The sequence below is a fragment of the Diceros bicornis genome, chromosome 7 (genome assembly GCF_020826845.1).
Source record: "Diceros bicornis minor isolate mBicDic1 chromosome 7, mDicBic1.mat.cur, whole genome shotgun sequence".
Lineage (NCBI taxonomy): Eukaryota > Metazoa > Chordata > Mammalia > Perissodactyla > Rhinocerotidae > Diceros > Diceros bicornis.
The window spans coordinates 71,421,998-71,445,595 of NC_080746.1; the positions used below are offsets into that span (position 1 = coordinate 71,421,998).

The 23,598-nt window shown below is 46.4% G+C and overlaps 1 long non-coding RNA gene across 1 annotated transcript in view; it reads right to left on the bottom strand.

Moving 5' to 3' along the window:
- Nucleotides 1-11,314: 11,314 nt before the first annotated feature.
- The window catches only part of LOC131408887 (uncharacterized), a 41,574-nt gene continuing 29,290 nt past the window's right edge, over nt 11,315-23,598 (bottom strand). The window contains exons 2-4 of the long non-coding RNA XR_009220819.1: nt 15,990-17,048; nt 14,580-14,633; nt 11,315-11,603 (exon numbers count right to left, since the gene is read on the bottom strand). This is a non-coding gene — a long non-coding RNA (uncharacterized LOC131408887). The remainder of the gene's footprint in view (nt 11,604-14,579; nt 14,634-15,989; nt 17,049-23,598) is intronic.

A 23,598-nucleotide genomic window follows, 5' to 3' on the forward strand; every position in this document is an offset into this window, starting at 1 on the left:
GCTTAAAACTGCCAGATTCTGGAAAGGCACATTCTACTTGCATTGCTTTGCATGCAAAGTGTGCGCAAGCCCCAGAGCTCCATCTCTCCCCACTGCCTGGCCTTTCCTGTTCTCAGGCTGGATTGGCTCCATTTTGAAAAAGACTCTGCTTGTGCACATCGGCGTCCATGCTCCCCTCTTCCTCCTGCGCACACACCTACACTGTGCTTCTCTTGCAGTTAAATGAAGACCTGTGACTTGGACTCTGGACAATGGAACATGAGCAGAAGTGATGGAGACCACCTACAGGTCGACCCATAATAAATCCCCCACCTGACACTCTCTCCATCTGCTGGCTGCACAGAGAGGACGCCAGGGACCCTATCAGGCTGAAGCCTCAGTATGAAATAGCCTGAATAATGCTGGAGGTCCCTCACCCTGCCTATCTCTAAGTGAGAAATAGACTTACGCCTCATGTTAAAAGTTGGGGGCTGTCTTGTTGCAGTTAGCTTCTCCTGACTAATTTAGAGACTGCAGTTTCCTGACCCTGCAATCTCTCTTCCCGATCTCTCAGGACCATTTCTCCCCACACAGCTGTCTGGTGGCCCACAGCCTCCCCCATCTAAAGCGGCTTGACTTTAGAAGAACTCCAGGGGCCCTCATTACCTCTCCCGTTTTCCTTCTATCCCATTCCAGTAACTAATCAGCCATAAACCAGAGGAGTTAGGTGACATGAGAGTGGAAATCCATTCCAGACATGTCAATTAAGCTTCCTGGCCTAGAAATTCCACTCGTGGGGATTTATCCTGAGGAGATTAATCAACAGAAGCAAAAGGATGTTCATTAAAGCATTAAGCATACTAACAAAATAATTAGAATCTGCCCAAATAATCAGCCATGGGGGAAAAGATTAGCAAATTATGATCAATTCACTCAACTAAATATTAGGAAGTAATTAAACATGACAATTAGGAAGTTTATATAACAAGATGGAAATTTTATTAATGTACTGTTAAGTGCAAAAAGAAGATTATAAAATCGTGTTTTCACAATAGTTAGCACTATGTAAAATTACATCTGCATGTGGATAAGATAAGCAGGCAACAGAAAAATCAAAACTTGATTTGTCAGGGTGCTTAAAATAGGGATGTGCTTTTTCTTTCATTCCGATAACTGGTAATGCATCTGTAATGCTCTTCATGTATTAAATTAAATTAAGCTTTTTCCTGAAATGATATCAGTTGTGAGTTAGACAACATGATTATCAAATCAAAATAATTCATGGGGCATTAGTTTCCTGGTAGGTATTTATATTTTTTAAGGGTGTTTCAAATTGATAGAAAGCATGGGGATATATCTTTGGGCAGGGAGACCTGTTCTTTCTGTTTTTACTTTCTGGAAATAAAGAACAGTTTTGAGTCATAGGGGCAGAAATAAGACCCCAGGATCCTTAATTTGCCTGGACTACTTCAGCAAACATTCAATAATGCAGGAAAAAGATGAAGTTCTAAGTTCTCAGTCCAGCGCATAGGACAAAGCCAGGCATCTTCGACTGGTCGGGAAAACAGAGATACCGTCCTAGACATTTTAAGCAGAAAGAGATTTAGTCCAGGGAATTTGATGCTTGTGAACAATTGAAAGGGGTTGAAGAGACAAAGCTCAGGGAAGGCCATGGCTGGCTCTCAGACTTACTCCTAGGTCTCAGCAGCAGGAAATCACAGCGGCCAGAGGAAACAAGCAATGATCATGGCTGCCTGTGCCCCAGGGTTGGTGATTCACAGAGGAGAGCCTGGACCTCTGCAACACTCACATCTGCTAAAGCCACATGTCTGTCATCACTGCCAGAGGAGCAACACAATGGCCTCCACCTGTTTTCTGCATTCCAAATCTTGCTCAAGTACCTCTGATGAGTGGAATCTAACACAGAATTGTGGCAAGGGATTCTGGAATATTCTAGCACTCAGGTTCCGCCCTCACAGTACATGGGACAGTAGATTAGTGGGGGATGATGTTGAGCTGCCAATAGACAGTCCAGCATAACTGTCCTGGCAGTAGGAGGAACGCATCTTCAACCTCTCAACCCAAGAGTAGTTCAGAGAAAGCTTTCCCGACATTCAACACCTTAAAATAAAAGCTCTTTGCTTAGATCTAGTTCTCAGACAGGAAATATCGTAAACCCTCCCACTCTCTTCCTCTCCTATTAGTGCACGGGCAAACTTATCTTAGGACTTCCATGGCTGTTGGATCTTCTCATGCAGAAAAGACTGGATGCAATGGCAGATGTTCTTCTCTGGACCCATCCTGGCTGGCTGGTCCTGATGGGGTCACTTTCACTAACTCAGAACTTGAATGGAGTAGCAGGCTTCATTCCGACCCATTGTCTCTCAGGCAGTTGAGAGATGACAACCACTCTTGATTCGAACAACTGGCTATTCCTTTGAACCTGCACATTTTAAAATCAGAAATGAGGTTGGAAGTATGTCAGGTTCGTCATTGCACAGCCCAGGTTGTGCTCAGTGATGAGGGCCCCTGCCCCAAATTGTCAGTTTATCTTTGATCCATTCTTGGAAAGACTCAGACGCTTTATCAATAAAAATAAAACTATAGCATCATAGCTAATATTTCTGAGAGCTTACCAGGCACAGTGCTAAGTTTTTTATGTGTATTTCATTAATTTTGGAAACAACCTTAAGATAGGCACCATTGTCACACCTGTTTGAGAAAATAAAGACTTTAGTAATTTGCCCAAGATCCTACCGCAAGTAGCAGAAGGACCACTTTGGAACTTCATTGATCTTCTTCTAGTTTGTGCAACAGGACTTTTGATTCTCTTTTCACTTCCCCACATACATTTGCCTGACTGAGGGCGTTCCAAAGCATAATGCAATGGGATCTTAATGTTCACTAACACTATCCAGCAATACACTCAGGAAAAAATTAATAATAGATTATTCCCATGAGATGCATTTCTGTGTGCTGTGAGGGAGGAGTGGTTCCTATGTTCACTGCATCTTATTCTAGACTAGGAGCTCCAGGAAGTAGACAAGAACCTGGCCTCCATCCAGCCAAGTTTAAATACAAGGACAACTGTGATAAATTTCACGCCCTTGAGTCCATCTACACTCAATAGAATTTGAGAAGTATTCCTAGTGGACTGTAAATGGAGGCGTTGGATCACAGAGTCTGGTCAACGCAGTCCTTGATGCCCCAAAGCCTTCCGTTGGCACCATCAGGAGAGTGTGTGTGGTGCCGCTGTATTCCTGTGCTCCTCTCCACACTCCAACCACAAGCACACACATTTGTATCTCCTCAGCCTTGAAGGGGACCTGCCCAAGAGCTTGGGGTGAAGGGCCCCACATTGCATAACTCCAGGAGGGGACATTCACATCCTAGTCCACATGCACGGCATCCCTGTGAGTTGTGTGGTCCATTGCTGGGCCCTGCCAGGATGGATTCATTCCGTGAGGCATCCAGATGGCCAGCCAGACCACAGCCACAAACAAGCATCTGTCCTTCTCAGCTGTCCGGGACAGTTCCTTGTAGATGGGTCCATACTCCTTCCTGGACCTGCACCCACAGAGCACAGTCCCATTTCAAGGAAGAGCCCTGGGCCAGCAAGGAGAACTCTGTGGAGGAGTAGCTGACTGATTTGATGTGCCAGGAGAAATGATGAAAGGCAACTTGGTATTCTCCACTAACCAAAGGTGGAAGAACACAAAGTCACATCTCTCCCTCAGGTACAGCGGGGACCCAATGGAAACCACGTGTGCGCGATGGCCTGTGTCTTTCCCTCGCAGATCAATAATAGGCCAGAAAGGGCATTTGCTCTGTCTCCCCTGAAAACGACGAGGTCTTTCCTGTATCAAAGGTCCGGGAGCCGAGCTACGCCCCCAGGACACAGCCTTGGAGAGGCGATCAGTGCTGTGCACAACAGAGACCCCTCCTCCTGGCTGCCCTGGAGTGAGGTTCATATTTGGATCAGGGCAAAACCAGAATTAAGTTCTGTGCCTACCTAGGGTTGCACCAAAGACCAGACCAAGGGGAAGTATTTATGCCGAGAGTCCAGAGGCAGTGGAACATCTTTGCAAAGGAAGCAAAAGATGAGGGACTGAGTGTCAGGTGTGACAGAGGAAGAAGACAACTCACGGGGTGAGACGGCAGGGGATTAGGAGGAAGGTGGGGAGCAGAGACAGGGCAGACAGGAGGCTCAGGCCTGGAGCTGTGAGCACAGCAAGAAGGGGAGCAGGCAGCGGGCAGTGGGTGCTTCCAGGAGGTGTGAGTTCTGTGGTGCAGGGCCGGGCTTGGCCACTGGAGAGGCGTGCGGATGTGGACACTTGCCTCATTAGCCTCACACCCCAGCCTCCCTGCGCACAGCCTGCACCCCAGTCTGAACACGCGCCATCTCCTGCCTCTGCCCCTTGTCTGTCTGCTTAGCTGCTTCCAGCTCCGTGAGTGCTCCCCAGTGTCCCCTCCACCCAGCCGAGCCCAGGCAGGGGCGCCCTGCACTGTGTCCCCGCAGTACCATCCACAGACCTCGCTCGAGCAGCTATCGCAGAGCTGTAATGATCTCAAATGCCTGTCTTCCCTGCTAATCCAACAGCTCCCTGGGGCAAGGGCCATATTCTATTCATCTTTTCACCCCTTGCATGGGGCCTGATATAGAATAGGCATTCAAAAAGTCAAGTGAATGAATTAAAAAAAAAATATTTCCTTGGATTCCACTGAAAAGGCAATTGCTTTAATTTGAATTGTGCAGTTCCCATTTCGTTGTCTTTGAAAAACAGTTCCACTTTCCTCCTACTCCAGATGACTCATTCCTGGGGCAGATAATGCTTTTCTGAGGCACAGAACTTCACTACATAAACTCTTTTGAAAATCTGTTTGTGAGTGTTCTTGTCTAAAGAGAAAAACACGACGAGCTTTCGTAATCCCTCAACTCGGTGTCGAGTGATGGGTACTAGAGATCTTTTGGAACCCCTCTGATCACTGCCAAGCATCCAGACAGGAATGCTGGGTGAATAATAAAAATAACAATACTAACATTGGCCACATGAACTGAGTGCTTAATAGATGGTAGTGAACGTCGGACATTTGGTAAGTGATTGGTGTCCCTGATCTCAGTCAATCCATATATAGAAGCTTAGGAGGTGGGCGGGATTGTCTCCACACAGGTGAGAAAACTGAGACTCAGAAAATGTTGGTAACTTGCAGCAAGGTGGCAGAGACGGGATTTGAACTCAGGTCTATCTGATTCCCGTGTGGTGCTGTTTACAACGATGCCCGTATTTCTTCCGGACTGAGGAGAGAAGGCACACACTGAAGTTGGATGCTGATTTTTGACAAGACAGTATGAGGGCAGGAACCCCGCACAGCACTCCCACCCATGCATTCCTGGGCATAAGTGGTTTCAAGCGGACAGAGGGGAAGACAAACATCTTACCCATGAAACTCACATGCTAACCAGCCAGCTCCACCCAGCTGCCCTCTCTGTCCGCCCACACATAAGGGCATAAAGACCCTTTTCTGCCAGGAGCAAAGATTCTAGCTCACTGCTTAATTACAATGTGCTGCTCCCTGTCCCAGCAGTACCATGGCAACAAGTAGCACTGGTACAAGAACCAAAAGGGAGAAGTGTTGCCTAGCAACAGAGTAGTAGAAAGAGCTTTAGGATTCTGGAGGCCTGAGTTCTGGGTCTATTCTGACTACCTAGAGCACTGCGGATAAGACCCAACTCTTCTGAGCCTCAGTTTATTGTCATCTGTAAAACGGGGTAATACCAACAGTCTCAGAGTGTTGTTGCAATGACTATATGAAAAACAAATCGCATGTAGGATTCCCACAAATGCATGTAGGATTACTGTCAGAATCATTATTCTTGAGAGAAAAACATTATGCACGTGGACAGCATTTACTAGCTTCTATGACTTATTTTAGCCACTCTATAAGGATAAATATAAACGTCTGTCACAATTTAAATTGGGTCCCCTTTGACTCAGCAACTTCCCTTCTAGGAAATACCTGCACACGTTCATAAAGATGGGTATACAAGGCAAAAAACTGGGAACCACCTGAAACGTCCGCTAAAGAGGGACCATGATAGGCCAACACAACAGACACCGTGCGGAATTAAAAGAACGAGGCAGGTCCTGATTCACCAACATGGAGAGATTTCTAAAATATAATGGTTAGTGAAATGAAAGGAAGTCACAGACACACACGTGCTTCCATCTACAAATATACACATAAAAATGCATCTCAAATGTCTGAAAGGATCTATAACAAACAACAGTAGTTACCAACTTCTTGCTGCTCCCAGAACAGGCTGTGGATGTTTTTGGCCTCCGTGCTTTTGCATAGGCCGTTCTATCTGCCTAAAATGGTAGTCCTCCTTCCACCTGTGAGCCCCTGCTGGTCCCTCAGAGCATAGGGAAGCATCCCCCTCTCTCTGAAGCCCTCCAGGTTCCCACCCCTGGACTTCACGTTTCCCTCCAGGTCTGTATTGTCTCTATCGTGACATTGGCATTTTAATTATTTGTCTGTCTTACTCCCCCACTAGACCATGAGATCCTTGGGGAGAAGAATCACCTCTCACTCATCTTTGTTACTCCAGGGCCTACTTGGGGCCTGATAGTGCATTGAATTGAAACAAGCAGCTAAAATATTGCCAGAAATAAGAAATACAGGTGGAAGCTCTGAGCCCCAGTTGTCCAAAGTCACCCTCCCAGGCGATGCCTTTGTGTCCATTCATAGCTCAGGAGGTGTGCTGGAGGAGGAAAGGAGAAGAAAGTCACAAATATGGAAAGAGCTGGGTAGAAATTGCTTGAAACAAACAAAAATCCGGAGACATTGACGTCGGCAAGCCATTCCCCAATCTGGACAGCAGGTGGCGCAAGTGACCTAGATTTCGTCTTTCTTAGCCAAAGGAAGTCACAAGGTAAGGTTTTGGAAAAATCGGGAAGGTGGGAGCAACATCTTGAGCCTGTCTTTTCCATGCCCTATTGTGGTACAAGACATAAAGTCAGATATCAGTGTTCTCCCCTAGGATTTCAGCTCCTAGATATCTGGCTTTCCAGCCTCTGTGCTCTACCCCCTTCAATCTGCCCTTACTATGGCCAGTTTTGGTTTTTGAAAGCCTACCTTCCTTTTTGAGGGGAAATGAGTGCTTCTATTTCCACCAGTGGTTGTGAATATTAGTAAAACCCCTTTGAAGGGCAATTTGGCAGTGTCTGTGAAAAGAAGACCACTTAGCCTGGAGGAGACAGGCAATATAACTCAAGAGTTACTTAAAAGATTGCACTGCAATTACAGATGAGATGTTTATCACTATTTGAATTTCCTCTTCTGGGGGCAATTGATTAGTCAATTATTTTAATGGTAGATAAGCAAACAAACAAGTTACTGCTGATTATAGTGAATGTTCAATTTTATATATTAATTAGGGTAAGGTAGTTATTTTGGTAAATTTGGTAGTTATTGTTATAATTTTATGTAATGGATTTATTTATGGCAAATACAGGCATGCAAGTACATAATAGCTAGATGGGTTAATTAAATACCATACTCTTGCTGGGGAGAGTTGTTATGTTATTGCGCAAAATACATTTCCGGTAGTCCCCGCTTATCCATGGTTTCACTTTCCATGGTTTCAGTTTCCTGCAGACAACCTCGGTCCAAAAATATTAAACGGAAAATTCCAGAAATAAACAATTCATAACTTTTAAATTTCATGCCTTTCTGAATAGCATGATGAAATCTCGCACCGTCCAGCTCTGTCACAACCCCAAAGGGATGTGAATCATCCCTTTGTCCACTGGATCCACACTGTATATGTTAGTCACTTAGTAGCCATCTGGGTTATCAGATCCACTGTTGGGTATTGCAATGCTTGTGTTCAGGTAACCCTTATTTGATTTAATAACGTCCCCAAAGTGCAAGAGTAGTGATGCTGGGGACCGGCCCAGTGGTGCAGTAGTTAAGTGCATGCACTTCACTTCGGTGGCCCAGGGTTCGTGGGTTCGGATCCCAGGCGTGCACCGACACACCGCTTGTCAAGCCATGCTGTGGCGGCGTCCCATATAAAGTAGCGGAAGATGGGCACGGATGTTAGCCCAGGGCCAGTCTTCCTCAGCAAAAAAAAAAAAAAAGAGTAGTGATGCTGGCAATTTGGATATTCTCTTACTGTGCCTAATTTCTAAATTAAATTTTATCATAGGTAAGTATACATAAGAAAAAACATAGTATATGTAGGGTTCTGTACCATCCCGCAGTTTCAGGCATCCACTGGGAGTCTGGGAACATATCCCCTGTAGATAAGGGGGGACTACTGTATTCTTTCAACAAATATTTATTAAACACTATTTATGCAAAAACTACTTATGGGGTGACTACCACATGCTAGGCACTGTTTTAGTTACTAAGAATAAAATACATTGGTGACAAATTCTCTGCCGTTGTGGAACTTTCAATCTAGTGAGGGAGATAAGTAAACACGTATATGGTGATTGGCTATAACTGCTATGAAAAAGAATAAAGCTGTAAAAAATAAAGAGTGATAGAAGCTGTTATTTTAAATTGGGTGCTCAAGTTCTATATTATATGCTGGAGATTCAATGTTGATCAAAATCTGGCATGATTCCTGCCCCCCATGGAACTCCCATGTCAGTGAGAGGGAAAGCCACCACTCAAATAATGACATGTATAATTGTCTATTGCTATTACTGCTGTGAAGAAGTACATGTATGACCTTATGGAACCTTATTAAAGGGAAATTTGATCTCTTTGGGGAGGTCAGGAAAGATTGCCCTGAGAAAGTGATGCTTGCACTGATATGTGATGTATAAGTAGAAGTTAACTAAGCCAGGGGTATGGAGAATATTCCAGGCAGAGGGAACTGCCATGCAAAGGCCCTGGGGCAAGGAGGGCAACAAAAGAGAACGGGGAAGGGAAAGAAGGCAGTGTAGCTAACGATGGGAGAATGAGATGAGGGGAAAGATGAGAGAAAACCTATAGGTCTTGTGAAGGGTTTTGTCATTGTCCTAAAAAAATGATAAGTCATCATGGGTTTTAAGCATAGGATGACATAATTAGAGGACCACTTTAAAAAGATGCGTACAGATGCTCCACGAAGACTGGACTGGAGGGACTCAGATTAAGTATGGCATAGCCCAAACTATAGCAATAGTCCTTGCAAATGATAATGTTGACTTGGACGAGGTCATTGAGTAGGAGATCAAGAGCAGTAGGTGGATTTGAGAAAGTTTTAGGAGGGAAAAGAAACAGTCCTTGGTGATAAATTGAATATAGGGTATGCAAGATAAGGAGATACCAAGGACGACTCTTAGATTTCTGGCCTGTGCAACTCGGTGGACAATGGTGCCATCCTCTGAGACAGAGAACACTGAGAGAGGACCAGGTGTGTGGGGGAAGATTGTGGGCTTGGTTTGGAGCCTGTTGAGTTTGAGCTGCATGGAAATATCAAGTCAAGAGCTAGATCTATGGGTCTGGAACTCAGAAAAGAGGTTGGATCTGGAGATGTAAATTTCCACGTTCTCTACAGAGAACTGAAGCTGTGAGTAAGGATGTGGTCACCTAGGAAGAGATTACAGAGGGAGAAAAGGAGAGGGACATTGGCATTTGATGGTGAGAATGAGGAGCATAGACCTGCAAAGGATACAGGGAAACTAAGGAAGATACTAGGAGAATATTTTGTCTCTAAAGCCAAGGGGAGAGTGTTTCCAGAAGGAGTGGATGGTCAACAGTGTCAGTCACTGCTGAGAGGGCAAGTAAGACAAGGCTGGGAAAATGTCCCTTGAATTTGATGATACAGAGGAGATCGTGACCTAAGTTGGTGGCATGCAGGGCCAGCATCCTGCTTAGAGTGGCTGAGGGGAGAGTCGGAGAGTAAGAAAAATGAGACAGTAAGTAGAGACAACTCTCTGGAGGAGCTTAACTGGGAAGGAGAAGGAAGAAGTGGATGGGGCCACAGTGTTGGATGAGCCATCCACGCAGACACTGAAGTCAACCAGGTTAAAAGCAGAGATGAGAGCATAAAGGGAGATGATCACTCAGGTGCTTAACCTTCAGTGGATGAAAGGTCATGATGGTGGGCTGGAAGATGATGGTGACACGGAGAGGAAAAGAGAAGTGGAGCTGAACAGTATGGCCCTCAAAGGGTAGAGAAACAACACTGTGGAAGCAGCGTTTGGGAACAGGGACAGCAGCAACACCTTCCAACTCTAAGACTGTGGGTGTGGAGGATGAACAGCCATGACCAGAGAGGGGTGCAGGGTGTGTGGTGGTGTCCTCAGGACAAGCCAGCCTTCATTACGAGTAAGGAGTGGGAAGGAGCACTCACAGAAAGAGTTGAAGATCTCGGGTGGTTCGCCGGTTGTGAAATAAGCAATTCCAAAGAGCTCAGTCATAAGAGTTTGGGAGATCAGGGCCTAGGTCAAAGGCAAGGAGGTCCAGGGCATGATGGAAAGGATGAAACATCAGCAAAGTGATGGCTGGGATGACTTATACTTGCGTTATTGACTGATGAAAACAGGGATGACCTGGAGGATTTTGTATCAACTACCCGTTTGAGGAGGGTGGGTACCAGATCTATACTGGCTGCAGATGGGGTGGTCTGCTACCCCTTGAAACTCCAGGAACATCAGGCTAGACAGATGGGCTGATAGCAGCTACAGGATTGCTGACCACATGCTGTCCAGCCTGGGTGATGGTAGACCCAGGAGAGGGATCTCCAAGATAGAGAGACTGCTCAAACCATCGTTAAAAAAACTCACCTGAAACCTCACCATCTCACAAATCAGAGCTTTTTTGTTTCTTAGCTTGCCTTCCTTCCAGATTTGCATTGACTCTTTATGTGCTTATAATGTACACATAGCTTGAGATTTTGTCTTTTTTTCCTCTTAACATTACATCAAGTATTTTCCACTTTGTTCCATCTTTATCACAGTTAACCTTCAATATGGTGGAAATAATCATCACTCTCCCCAGGGATATTTTATTTAACGTGAATATATAAAGCGCGTCTGCCCATAACACACACACGCACACACACCACATGCACACACACACACACACATAATAAATTCCTCATGCAGACATGCACCCCTGCCTGCATCATGGATTATCCACAGCTCACCAATGTGTCTCAAGATGTGTTGATCCCTTAATCTTTTTTCTTTAACATTTGGAACAATTGTCAGCAAGCTAGCTGCAGGCCTATCCCTTTCTCGCCTACTCGGGAAAACACACAAGTGAGTTGAAAATGACATTATTATAAGAATAACCTTGAATCTGCTCCAATGTATAACAAAAGCCACTCATTCGAAAACTTTGGTGCTTTTACTATTAGTAGTGCAAATTACTTGCCACACAATCCAGGCCCAAGTGCAACACGCTGGTGAATCCTGCCACTGTGTTGATGGCTGCTGGCTGACTGGGGAAGAGAGACATTAACGCAGGGGGCCAGGAGCGTGGGCAGCACCCCACAGTGGGTTATGGAGAGCACATGTTTTCTCAGAGGAAGTGACCTCAATGCATATTCCTCTCCTGCCATCATCCAACGTGGCCCTGGAAGGGTTAACAGCACAGACCCAATAGTCACCAACCAGGAGCTGCAAAAACAAAGGATGTGGAGGGAGAAGCTGGTGGGTGTACTTCCAAGCAGAGAGGGAGGTAGGATGAGATGCTACCCATTAAAGCTGACTAATTCCACTGGAATTATGTGTAGGACAAAGGAGGTTCATTCAATGAAATCTCTGGAGTGCTTCAAAGAAACGCGATGTGTGCAGCGAGTCCCATTCCAAAGCTGGGCTGCCTCCTCTGGCAGGGGCGGGATGGCAGTGGCTGTGACACGGGGCTTCTTAACAATGCCCTGAATTCTAGTCAACATGAGCTGCTTCCCCTGGCACCAAGGGGAGGGAAGCCGGCCGCGGGCCTGGGCAGGGCAGGCTTCCCCGCCGCCCTCCAGCTGCAGGCTGCAGTGCTGGGTTTGGGGAGGCTCCGGAGACTCCGTGGCCGGCTGGATCGAGTGACAGCCCACGGCTGACTCATGGCCGAAGAGGCTGGCAGCTAGCTCGCAGCAGACCGGCGGGCGGCCCAAGGGTGAGCTCATTAACCACAGGGATCTGAGCAATGCCGTGTCACCAAGGCCTGCTCAGTCTGTGGGGCAGAGCCCCCATCCCCACGACTGCACCCTGCTCTCCTTAAAGACCACTGGCTCTGGGGGTCCAAGGACCACTTGTCCCTATATCGCTGGGTGTTCCCAACCTTCTGCCATTTTACCTTCCATAAAGGCAATTCATAAAATGGCTAATGACAGGTGATGTCATTTTGTGCCTTGGGGAGAAGATCACATGGCCACATTCATAAAGCAGAACTCAGTGCTCGGTCAGACACCGTGCCCCATTTGGGGTTTGGAAAACATGGTTACTGTCAATACGCTAAACTAAGGCCTTCCTGTCTGTGGTAGAAAAACCCACCAGGCATGGCTTGATTAACCGAAGAAAAGTACCTCCAGCGGTCCTGCCTCGCCTGCAGAAATTCTGTCCCTTCCTGAGGCAGACAGCAACCGAGAAACACTCACTGAACACATGCACACAGAGTATCTATAACACCAAAAACATCCTCCTGAAGAAAAGGAAACCATCTGAGTTTTCGTTCATCTTGGTTGGTCAATTTGGGTCACAGACTAATGGAGGAGATTAATGATAGCATTCCCAAACACCCTTGAGAAGAAGGCACCTGTTGGATGTGGGTGATTTTTAAGTAACCAACCCTCATTATGACTTGCTGTTCAGGGGAAGTGTGTCAGGACTCAGGTGACTAAATCCATTGCTGGCTTATATACCTGGGCTCTAGAAGCTTTTCTTACTCCCAAGGGTTTCCCCGTCAGCTCGTGATGTTCTGGAGTTTCCCATTAGTGAGGCTTCCTTACATTCAAGGTTTGACTCCCAGAGCCCCCTTTCAAAATATTTACATAATGTAATATTTCCATTACCAGTGCTGAGCGAGTTGAAGAGACAGCTGAGTACTATATCCTGCTGGATTTCTCCTCCTTTATTTCCTTCATTCCTTTTTTTCCTCTCTTCCCCTCTTCCTCCATCCCTCCCTCCTTCTTTCGCTCCTTCCCTCCTTCCTCTATTTCATCCGTTTATTTATTCCAGAAGTATCTAATGAGCACATACCATGTGCGGGAAGGGAGTGTGGAGCCATGTCTAAGAGTCTGGGGACATGGGTCCAGGTCCTTTGCTTTCCTCCTCTACGATGTAGACATGGCTTAAGACTCAGTTTCCTTATCAGCCAAAAGGGAACCATAATGAGACCTGCTTCCTAAGGTTGTTGAGAGATGACATGACCTATAATATGTAAACACTTTGCTCCGTCCCTGGTTCTTCCCACATGTTGCCCCAATGTTATCATCATTATTAAAATAATACAGAGTACAGGCTCTGTAGTTGAACTTCTCAGGTTCAAATCTTGGCCCCTACCTGCCAGTAACATGACCCTGGGCAAGTAATTTCTCTGTGCCCTAGTCTCTTCATCTGTAAAATGGGGCTAATAATAGATGTCTACTTCACAGCAATATTGAAAGGATTTACTGGGATAATATTTGTAAGGTACACGAAACAGTGCCTGGCACTCAAAAATACTAGCTATTATTGTTGCTGCTATTATTATTGGCGATTTCAGAAACATGAAAATGAGAAATAAGAAAAAAAACCCTAGTAAGGAAAGCCAGGCGTGTAAATGAATAATGGCAACACGGTGGGATGAGTAGAAAAGCAGAAGTTTATACAAAGCACAGGAGTAAGGTTTAACTTTTGGAGAGAAGGATAAAGAAGGCTTTGGGAGGTGCCCAAACAGGACTTAATAGGACACATGTAAAAATTCATTAGGAACCACTTCGTTTTCTTCATCTTTCCTGATTTATTCATGAGTCTCATCTCAAGTCCAAATATCTCTGGGCAGTTTTCAAAGCTGTCTATAGTCTGGTCCAACTCTATTTTCCTGCACATTCTGACAAGTCAGCCTGCCCTACAGTTGAATGTGTCCCTCAACCTGACCTTCTGACCTTTCAGCCTGCAGTTCCCATGTTCTAGAATGCCTTCCCTCTTATGTCCACCCATATACAAACCCTACTTGACCTTCAAAATCCTGCAAAAATCCGCCTGCTCTTTGAAAACTAAACTCCACAGTGCTCTGCTCCTCCTCTGCCCGCTTTGCACTCTTCAGAAGCCTGCACCTGGCCTTGTCCCACCCCTCCGCTGTGTTTCCCAGCCGGGCTCCTCACTGGCCTCCCGTAACTGCCTCTCTATTCTTGGGGTCCCCATTTCTGACATTTTATACACCCCCTGCTCCTCACTTCCAATCAACCCCTCGTCCTGCCCTTTCCTCCCCCACTGTGACATCACACCAGCTCCCTCGCTCCTTCCCAACGGCCAGCGCTCCCTCCTCACTCCCTCCCGGGCTCTCACGCTGGCCTCTGAGCTGAGCGTCTGAATCCATCTCCCTGTCCCAGTCTCTCCCACACACTGTCGCCGCCCCAGAGATTAGCCGAGGCCCACAAGAGGTTAAAAAAAAAGACTTACCTTTCACTGTCCACTCTGAGATCTTTCAAGTTTTGCATCATGTGCGTGGATAATCTGTTCATAAAAAAGGAAAGAAATTTCAAAATAAATGAATCCATTGAAATAAAGCCTATGTTCCTTATCCATTTTGTCCCATCTGAGTCGGCAACTCTCGGGAGTCTCCCCAACCTAGGGTCCAGAATCTCGTGGCTCTGCCATAGAATGTGCTCCTTCTCATGGGGCACAGACAAGATGGCTCCTTGGCCACCTCACGCGGGTCCACGTGCTCTTCCCAGAGAAAGGCTGCGATATGCTTTGAGAGAAGAGAACTGGTGACGTCAGCAAATCCTCTGTTTGAAGTCCCTCCTTGTTTAGAAATCCTGTTTCCTTGACTTTTAAGTTCTTGAGAAATAGGAAGAAACTTTTTCATCCTTATCCAGATAAGGCAAGAGAAAGTTGTGTCACTACGTGCTTGTAATTTCCTCTCTTTGCCAAAGAAGCCCTGCCAGGTCTGGGGTCCAAGCTAGGGGCAGGAAGCAGGGTGGGTAAGGCTGGCTAGTAGTCGGCATTGCTTTTGATAGGAAACCAAGAGAGTGTGAGGCCTTTGACCCATCTGCTCCTTGATTCACAAATTCCTATTTCTTTGTGATCCAAAGGCTCCTAAGAGTGTGGAGGCAGCCACAGTTTAGTAGATCCTAACACAACTGACTAAAGAGATCACATAATTGCCAGATCTTTATAAAAGATCTGCACAATATTAAACACAAACAGACTAAACAGCAGTGCGTCTCAGATCCCGCTGCTGAGTATGGAGATGTTTAACGGCATCCCGTGGGCAGTGCCCTGGTGCTGGCATGGGGGATACGGGACTGCCTTCTGCTCCTGACCGAAGCCCAGCTCTTCCTAGACCCAGCTTTCTGCCTCCAGCCACAGTGGAGCCCCAGGGCCCACCTCTAACCCTAGTGTTCGGAAAACAGAGGTCTGCTAGCGCCAAACTGCCAGCCGAGAGGCTAAACAGGGTGCAGGACGGAGTCATGGGAGACGACAGAAAGAGGTCAGCGATGGGACACAGGTTAGAGGTGGGATCAGGGCCTGGAAAAGGTCCATAAGAGAGTGATCTGAGCTGAAATCAGCAAGAAACTGTTCTAGCAACCTCCCTCCCCTCTGCCCCTAATCCTTTGCAGGTGCCGGTTTATCTCCAGTCTTCTCGCTGAGTTGCCACCTGACGTTTGTCAATCCAATTCTGGGTCATAGACTTTAGCCAGTTACAAGCAATTATCCCTGCATTGAGGGAAGCTTTGATCCAATTAATGGGTCATTTAAAGGGGCTCTTTGGCTTCCAAACAAGGTTTTCATCTCCCATTGCTGAATGCTTAAAATAATTTTTTGAAACCAGTCAAAGTAGCAGCTCCCGTGGGAGTGCTGACTGACCTGAAGAGGGTGGAGGGAGGGCTGCCCTCGGTCCTGAGACCGTGTGCGCATCGCACATCTGGGAACTGAGGGATCAAATGGCAGGAGCGCAGCTTTTTCAGTGATATGAAGATATAGCTTCTACCCATATCTTCTTTACTAAGGCAAAAAAATTCAAATTAGTGTTTGTTTTCTTTCTCAATCAAAGACTTTGCATTTTCTAGTGAAGTGCTTTCTACCAGGAGGAATTTTATAATCCAATTCAAGGGGATTTCAGCACATGAAAGAGGATTAGGAGCCATTGGGTAAATGACAAGTGCCAGCATATTTCTTATCAAGAGCCTCTTAAGATTTTTTCCCCTGTCTGGGAGCTCTGCTCTCTTTCCTGTAAGAAGCTCGGAAGAGACACGTTAGAGACTCAGGTAGCCCTCTCTCCTGAGTGCCCCCACCGCCTTCTCTTGCTCTTTGCCGCACATCATTTTAAAAGTCCTTGTTGCCTCTTCACACTTTGAGGCAAAATGAAATTGTCTGGAAAATGAACGCCAAATTATAACCAATCCTCGGGCCCCTGGGCACAGGTAGTAAAATGAACAAGATCTGAATTTAATCTGTTTCTGATTGCTATGTCTCCACTGGGCCAGCCACCTCATCCCAGAAAAGGGTGAGATGAGAACATTCTTTCTCCACAAAGAGCAGCAGTGTTCCAGGCTAGCTTCTCAAGCAGGAACTACCAAACGAGGTGCAGAGACGCCTTCAGCAGGACCCAGGCAGCCAGAGCCCAGCTCCCCGGCGGCTGACCGCCCAAACCTGGCTCTACCCCAGGGCTGGGGCTCCCATGGCAGTCTTCTGAGAGACGTGTAAGCTGGGAGGCAGAGTGAGAAGACAGCCCTTTCCAACCTCTGTCTGACTCACAGGACAAAGGAGGGCTAATTGTTTTTCTCTTGGATGAGCATGAAGACAGTTAAAGAGGCCGCCTAGTGAATAGGAGAACTTGGACTTGGAGTCAGCCGCGTCCGGGGTCCAGTTCTTGCTCTGCCACTTTCTAGAAGCGAGCACTTCTCCAAGCCTCATATTCTTCACCTGTAAAGGGGAAGAGGGATAATAGCAACTTAATGGGTCATTAGCAGGATTAAAGGAAATATGGTACAGGCAGGGCCAGACTCAATAAATGTTTGCTCAATTGGAATCACCAGTTATGTTCAGTGGGCAGATTCGGGAATTACAAGCCTAATTTGCATAATTCAGAGCTGCATTTATTTTACTTTATTTTTATGGTTCCTAACTCCTTTGTTAAAAGGAGTTAGAAGAAGATGGAGACTTCCTCCTAGATTTCTTCAACTTCTAAATAAGGCTCCTGTTAAACTCACAAGGAGAAAGGCCATTGTCTAGACAATATCCTCTTGGCACCCTCTAGAAGGCCACTCGATTCGTATGATCAAATTATCCTCACAACCAGGTTAATCTTCTGGCTCCCAAGAGCCAGGGTGATCATTTCAAACTGCCTTGCCCTGAGTTGAGGTGAGATGTTCATGTTTTGGTCCCCAATCCCATCAGGCCTTTCTCTGTCATCCCCCAACCCCACCCCAGATGGGCTCTGAGCTGAGGATGCTCCTTTGAGTCTAGGATGTTCAGGATAAAGTGCTCCCTGCCTCCCAGTGCCTGCCCTGGGGCTCAGCTACAGCCAGGACCCAGAACCTCCCTCTTCTTGGGCAGAGATTCTGAAGCAAGCCACCCCCCTGCCTGCAGCTGAGGTGGAAAATGTCCCACCGTTACCAGCAGAGTGATCATATTTTTACTCCCTTGTTTTCCTCCCTGGCGTATCTCCACCAACGCTTTCTGAAAGGAACATTTTAAAAAATGCTTTTCTGCTGTAACTCCCTTGCCTCGTTTTTCCTTTTCCTTTCCCTCTAGCGTTTTTGTTTGGTCGTTTGGTTTGGTGACTATTATAGAGCAGTAGCAGCCTAGTCACTAGTAGGGGTATCGAAGGGACACCTTCCCTGCTGCAGGATAAATGAAGAGTTAGAATAAAGAAGCGGCGGTTTTTCACTCGAGCATTCCAGCACATGCACTGAGCAGCGTCTGTCTTCAGGTTACTCTGCTGAGGAAGATGAATATGGCGGGGTCACTCCAAGGAGCCCAAAGGTTAGGGCAGGGACTCTGACCCCAGGACTCTGGTAGGATTCAGAAAGTCCATGATCCTCTGAAATTACAGACAAAATCATGTGTGTATATGCAATGGTGAATTGTTTCAGGAAGAAAAGCCATAGCTCTCATCAGATTCTCAAAGGTTTCCAGAATTTAAGAAAAGTGGGGTCAGGGCGGGGTGGTTAAGAACCACAGATCTAGAAGGAGATAGTGACATGTGAACAAATTGTTAAGACGCGGTTTCTAGCAGTCACCTTTGATTAACTGAATCTCTCTCTCCCCACATCCAATCTGTCAGGAAATCCTACTGGCTTTACCTTGAAAATACATCACGAAGTCATCCTCTCCTCGCCTCTGCCACTGCTACCACCCTGGTCCGTGCCATCGTGCCTGCCTGGAGTACTGCTGCTACCCTCGTCCCTGCAGCCTTTCCTCAACACGGAAGCCAGCCTGATGCTTTGAAAGAAAAAAGCAGACTCTGTCACTCCTCTGCACAAAATGCATCAAACACTTCACTGCTCCTGCAGAATAACCCCAAAGGCCTTATTCTGTTCCAGAAGGACCAACATGTTACGCCTCCACCTCTGCTCCTTCTCTGACCTTGACTCTGACGTGTTCCCTCTCACTCACTCCTCTTCAGCCTCAGCCACTTCTGGCTGTTCCTCATACATCCCTCATAAATGCCACAGGGCATTTGCATGCCATTTCCTCTGCCTGCAACACTCCTCCCCCAGATGTCAGCTTGGCTTACTCCCCCACTTCATGCAAATCTCTGCTCAAAGGTCACTTGACCAAAAATGTCTTTCATGACCAACATAGCCAAAACAGCACCCCACTTTCTCTCAACCTTTATTTTCTCTTTCATCTGACATTAAATTATTTATTTGTTTGTTTGCATATTATGCACACCCACACCCACACACACAAGAATGTAAGCTCCTTGAGAGCAGGGACTTTGTCCAGTTGGTTCATCACTCTATGTCCAACCCCTGGAACAGTGCCTGCTGCATAGAAGCTGCTCGATAAACATTTGCTAAATGAACAAATGAATGGATCGTGCATAAGTGGAAAGGCAGTGAGGTAAGTAATAATAGCTTTATCTGTAGAACGCTATGGAAGCACATGGGAGAAGAAGCCACTAAAGCTGATTTGGGAAGGTGAAGGAGAGAAACTTACCAGGTAAGAAAAGCTTCCAGAGGAGGTGATACACGGTGTCATCATGTTAAAGGATGAGGCGGGGCAGCCAGGGCTGTGAAGGGCATATCAGGCAGGGGAAATTTCATGGGCTAAAACCTGGAGGGTGTGGAAAAGCACGGCCTGTTGGGAACTGCAAGGAGCTCCGTGTGCCTGGAATATTTACCTAAGGAGGAAGTCAGGGAGTGACAGGGAATGAGATAGAACAATGGACAGAGACTAGATCATCAGGGTCTAGGATGTCTTGCTGAAAACTCTAAATTTTATCCTGTAAGTGGTGAGAAGCCAGTGGAAGATTATCAGCAGTGTAGGGATATGCTCAGAAAAATTGCTCTGTGGGCAAGACAGATTAGATCTGAGCGAGCCTGCAGGCAGGGAGCCCAGTGACACAGCTAGGTCAGAGACAAGGAGACCAGAACTAAGATGGGACAGTACAGATGGTGAGAAAGAAATCACAACTAGGGAGACAAGACTCTGTGACCCATTGCATTTGAAAGGTGAGAGAAAAGACAAGCGTCCAGATAAGTGTAGGGCTCGGCTAGCAAACACATGCCCTAGCGATCCCAGCCCCCTTCCCTTGCTCGTTGCAAGGATCACTAACCAATGCAATCCTTCTCCTGAGACATGACTTGGCCTCAGAATCCTCCTCAACACAGTGTACCAAGCAGCCATCACAAACTGATTGGAGTTGATAGTCAAGTGTAAATTTGTTTGTCATTTCTGATGTGAGGTTTCTGGTTTGAGTGACTCTATGGCGCTATCGTGAATTGAAATAGAAAGTATAAAAAAAGGAGAAGGATTTGGCAGGGAAGATTTAAGTTAAATTTGACCGTGTGGGGTATCAAGATGTGGGGATCTAGATGGAGACGTTCAGCCTGATGGAGGACAGTGGGGAAGACAGCTAAACAGCTCCCACACGTACCCTAACTCAGCTGCCCCACAGCTCCTTCCTGACCTCTGTCGTCCTCCAGTCTGAGGACTGAGAACCCAAACTTGTCAGCCTCCAACAGGCCTCCAGACCTTCCAGCCTCAGGCCCACCAGGCCTCTCTCTCTTTCTCTTTCTCTCTTTCTCTATCCCCATCATGTTATTCCTTTCCCCTGGAACATTCTTCCCCTTATTTCCACTCCTCTAGCTTGGTCCAGTTAATGCCTATTCATCCTTCTTCTGCCAGTTTAGATGTTGCTTCCTCTGGGAAGCCCTCCCTAACACCGTCCTGGGCGCTCTTAACTTCCCTACCTTGGCACCACTCTAACCCATGGTGTTGCAATTGCCTGGTGATTTGTCTGTCTCCTCCAATAGCCTTCAATAATCTGTAAGCCCCACGAAGGCAGGGGCCATGCATCTCATGCATCTGGTTACAGAGTAGTCATCTCTGCATACCTGTGGTTTCTTCCTCCACCTTCCTAGCAAGTGCTTTGCCCACCCTTGAAGGTTAGTGTCACTTCCCCACATGCAGTTTGGTAGACATGTCCCCGTCAGCCTGCCTCCCCACCAGGCACCCTTTGGTCCCTCATGTCCCAGCCTCAACTAAGGTGGAAGGAGATGAGGGGAGGGGGGCAATCCTAAACAGCTTCTGAGTCACCAAACTTAAGGGGTCTGACGCTTAGAGCTGCTGCTCCACTTCCCAAGGGGAATGAGAGCGTACTGGCAGCTGTTAGGTCCCTCTGATTTTACTTCCGTGAATTGGATTGATCACTCTTTGGTAGAGCAGAATTCATAGGGTCTAAAATATGAAGCAGAGTTTGGTTCTGATTGGTTGCTTGGGAGAGATTTGTTTCTTCAGGTGCCTTTCCAGACCTGAGATGACAGCATCTTCCATTTCATTCTTCCCCGGTAAGTCCCTAAGGGTGTCTATTGGGAGAACAGACAACCAAGAGCACAATTTCTAGAAAGTGCAGAGAACATCCACCTCTAATTTCTGCAGGGAGGCATTTCACCAAGAAGGGCTTGCAGGGAAAAAAGACACAGGAGACCTAGGGGTGCCAGTACCTAGTGCATTTGGACACTCATTACATTTTAGTAGAAGATAGTAACATAGGAGGATGCTGCTTTGGGCTGGGGAGGCTATTTGTGGAGGAACTAGGGGGAGTAGGAGGGAACGCAGAGACAATGACACAGAAGGTAAAGAAAAAGGAACTGGACGGGGTCCTAAGAATCTAGCTGATATTCACCTTTTGTATGCCTGTCTTGGGTTAGACATTCATTCAACAAACATTACCTGAATACCAGCAATGTGCTACACACTGTGCCAGGCACTAACGAGAGGCAATGGCAGCATCTGTGGCTGGAGATGCTTAAGGTACAGGCTGAGCACAGTACTTACTGCTCAAGGCTCTGGTTAACGAACACGGATGTTGCAATATCTTAGATACTGGTTCAAATCACAGCTCTGCCACTTGCTGGCTATGTGGTTTTGAGCCAGTTGGCAATCCCAGGTTCCGAATTTGTAAAATGGAAATGATAATACTGATCTCAGAATGTTGCTGTGAAGAATAAGCAAGGTGAGAGCACACAGGAGGCCTGCCACAAATGCTTGCTTTCATTGTTTATTCATTTTTTCATTCAATAAATATTTATTGAGGACTCTGTGTTTATTACTCTCATTCTGGTCCACACTCTTGCTTGCTCTCTAAACTCCATCATCCTTCATCTCCATTATTTCAACATCTCTGTGAAGACAGGAAGGGACAGAAGGACATTGGCAATTTGGAAAAACAGCATATACTGACTTGTCTAAATAGGCATCCTACCTGCCAAATAGTTTGATTTTTTTCCCCAAGAAGGATGAAATCTATCTCTCATTAAATCATTGGGCAGGATGCCTTCTTCCTCAATCAACAGCTGATGTTGCTGGCAGGACTTCTGTGTGAGCATCTGGCAGGTGACCACTGAAGGCGGCCGCAGAGTTGGTTTGTGCGGCCCTGACATGAATGGCTGGGCAGACTTGGCAGGTGCCACCTGCTTGGAACCCTCTGCTGCTGGCAGAGGCCACCAGGCTGGGCCAGATCACACGTCTGGACAAGGCTCAGGTGTGTCCCATTGTCACCCAAGGCCCAGAGAGCCACAACACTGATCTGGAAAATGATGCTCAGGGATAACCATAACACACACTTTAGGTATGCGCGTGTACACACACACATACACACACACACACACACACACAATCAGAGCCAGGATGGTTGTTTCTAAGCAAAGGCATTCTGCAATATACTAGAGTGGATCCTGGCTAAAAAATAAGCAAGCTATAAAAGACATTCCTGGCATCTGGAAAGTTTGACTATAAGTAGAATGTTAGATGATATTATAGAATTAAGATTAACCTGCTTAGGTGCAAGAAGGGTATTGTGCATGTGGGAGCTTGGTCCATTTGGGAAATGTATACTGAAGTGCTTAGGAGTAAAGTGTCATGGGGTCTACAAATTAATTTCAAATTATATAGCAAGATAGATAGATGGATGGATGGATAGATAGATAGATGTTAGATAGACCAACAGATAATACAGATATGGCAAATATTTACAATGGTTGAATCCAAGTCTAAGGTGTATTTGCCTATTCTTTCAACTTTATGTTTGAAAATTTTCATAATAAGAAATAGAGGTAAAAGGTATTTTTAGCCACAAAAATATTCAAAAGCAGAAGTTTTTCATAACAGTGCTGATTCATCTGAGTTTTAACAGGATATTAACATGAATATGGATAAGAAGAGTAGAGAAATATGGCGGGGGGGGCATTCTGCAGACAATAGGGGAAGTGGCAGAGCCACATAAAACAATATGACGAACCTCTCTAAAGAACTTTGTCCTGTTCGGCTCCTCCTCTTACAGATTGTCACTCAGGCTTTACAAAGGGCCCAATGAATGAAGCAGGTGTTATATACTCTGGTTTTTATAGTTAAGGGAACTACAACTCAGAGAGATAGAGGTTAGTTACCTATAGCCACATGGCATGTGACAGAGCCAGGACAAAGCCCAGGTCTCCTACTCTTAAATCTTGTGCCCTTTTCTCAACATCGTATACCTTACTGTGGGGTCTCCCAGAAGTAGACCTTGGGACAGGGGTTCAAGCGCACTGGGTCTATTTGGGAGGCTCCAGGACCGCTATGCGGGAATGGAAAGTGATAGGGCAAGAAGGCAGCCTGTTGGGAGCACATTGAGCCCGAGACCACAGTGGGCAACGGGAGCTTAATCCCACAGGAAACATCCGGGAACAATACAAAACACGTGCCTCGTCATTATCCCACCAAAAGGTGAGTGAGCTGGGATATTCATGCCCCAGGTACCAAGAAT